Raw genomic sequence first — 2,500 nt, 5'->3', positions numbered from 1 at the left:
GAGTGCCGGGCGGCGGCGCATCCTCAACGCACACAGTCCGCAATCGGACCAGCACACTGCAGATGTCCACCGCGCTTCGCACCGGGCTCGGCAGAACCCACTTTGGCCGCCTGGCGCCGCGCGCAGGGTGCGCCGGCGCATAGCTGGGACGCCAGCCGGGCCCGTCGGCCGGCGCTCCTGCCACTGGGCGCCCCCCACCAGCCGGCTGTAGTGCGTGCGCTCACGCAGCGCGCGGCCAGCACGCCGGGCGGCCCCCCCTCACCGGCCGGGGACTGTCCCGCCAAGCCACAGCCTCGTATCGCTTCATACCCACATGGCCAACTCAGGTTCGGGGGCATGGCGGGTACCGCCGAAACAACCGGTTCACAGATGTACCGATCGTCGCTATCACCGATGCACCTGCAGCGCGAACAACCGCTCAACAACTGATTTCCAGTTCATTTGCGGATCTTTGGCAGCAAACGTATACGTCAATCTACATTTGCGAAATCTACGATTCTGGCATGCCTGCATGTTATGTGTCACGACACGCTACATCAGCCCACATACACACTGCGGCATGTACACGAGAGAACACGTGGAAGATGGTCCGCGCACGTGTGCAATGTCCCTTGCGCGGTCGACTGTCAACCGGCCTCTGTAGCATGTCGCAGATGTGGAACGCGGTCCACCGTGCTATCATGTTGTGTGGGGCAATACGATTAAATAGGAAAACCCTCGTCGCTACATCAACAGACGGCTCACGCTGATTCCCGGCAGAGGGAGGAGGGGGGGGGGGGGGGCCAACATGCAATACTTTCGTCCGTACCTACTTACCACATGTCTGTACGGCGTACAACAGTGCAATCTCGCTGTAATGGGGAGACGAGACAAGTAGCATCGTGCACAACATATGGCCCTTATGATTCGCCATTGTAGGGCGCAGCCGGTGTACGGTCAAGCATGTGCCACATTATGTCACTCAGTACGTAACGACGGATGATCAGTGTGGGTTACGCGTACATCAGCGGACAGTCCACACAGGCCGTACCACAACGTACACTGACTGCATCGACAACCGAATGCAACTGAACAGCTGCAAGGCTCATTTCACAAACAAACGCCTGACCGACCAGCTTGGAAGGGCAGGAGGGGAGGGCGATATTCGTTCTGTAGCGGTACACCCTTCCAGTGGTTAGCGGGACTGTGTAGAAAGTACGCAACACTCGAAAGACCTTTATGTGAGGGTACGCACCATGGCATCAAGAAATACACATGACACCAGAGGATCCAAGCAGTGAACTATGTTCAGAGGGTTGCTGTTAGGCAAAGCTACATTCCTGTGACGTTACATGTGACAGTTAAGGTGCAGTGTAAGTTAGGTTAAGGTGCAGTGTAAGTTAGGTTAAGGTGCAGTGTAAGTTAGGTTAAGGTGCAGTGTAAGTTAGGTTAAGGTGCAGTGTAAGTTAGGTTAAGGTGCAGTGTAAGTTAGGTTAAGGTGCAGTGTAAGTTAGGTTAAGGTGCAGTGTAAGTTAGGTTAAGGTGCAGTGTAAGTTAGGTTAAGGTGCAGTGTAAGTTAGGTTAAGGTGCAGTGTAACTTAGGTTAAGGTGCAGTGTAACTTAGGTTAAGGTGCAGTGTAAGTTAGGTTAAGGTGCAGTGTAACTTAGGTTAAGGTGCAGTGTAACTTAGGTTAAGGTGCAGTGTAACTTAGGTTAAGGTGCAGTGTAACTTAGGTTAAGGTGCAGTGTAAGTTAGGTTAAGGTGCAGTGTAAGTTAGGTTAAGGTGCAGTGTAAGTTAGGTTAAGGTGCAGTGTAAGTTAGGTTAAGGTGCAGCGTAACTTAGGTTAAGGTGCAGCGTAACTTAGGTTAAGGTGCAGCGTAACTTAGGTTAAGGTGCAGCGTAACTTAGGTTAAGGTGCAGCGTAACTTAGGTTAAGGTGCAGCGTAACTTAGGTTAAGGTGCAGCGTAACTTAGGTTAAGGTGCAGCGTAACTTAGGTTAAGGTGCAGCGTGGGTTAGGTTAGGGGCCAACGTGGGTTAGGTTAGGGGCCAACGTGGGTTAGGTTAGGGGCCAACGTGGGTTAGGTTAGGGGCCAACGTGGGTTAGGTTAGGGGCCAACGTGGGTTAGGTTAGGGGCCAACGTGGGTTAGGTTAGGGGCCAACGTGGGTTAGGTTAGGGGCCAACGTGGGTTAGGTTAGGGGCCAACGTGGGTTAGGTTAGGGGCCAACGTGGGTTAGGTTAGGGGCCAACGTGGGTTAGGTTAGGGGCCAACGTGGGTTAGGTTAGGGGCCAACGTGGGTTAGGTTAGGGGCCAACGTGGGTTAGGTTAAGGGCCAACGTGGGTTAGGTTAAGGGCCAACGTGGGTTAGGTTAAGGGCCAACGTGGGTTAGGTTAAGGGCCAACGTGGGTTAGGTTAAGGGCCAACGTGGGTTAGGTTAAGGGCCAACGTGGGTTAGGTTAAGGGCCAACGTGGGTTAGGTTAAGGGCCAACGTGGGTTAGGTTAAGGGCCAACGTGG

The sequence above is a fragment of the Schistocerca gregaria genome, unplaced genomic scaffold (genome assembly GCF_023897955.1).
Source record: "Schistocerca gregaria isolate iqSchGreg1 unplaced genomic scaffold, iqSchGreg1.2 ptg000742l, whole genome shotgun sequence".
In the NCBI taxonomy this organism is placed as follows: Eukaryota; Metazoa; Arthropoda; class Insecta; order Orthoptera; family Acrididae; genus Schistocerca; species Schistocerca gregaria.
Note: the sequence above shows the minus strand (reverse complement) of the source record.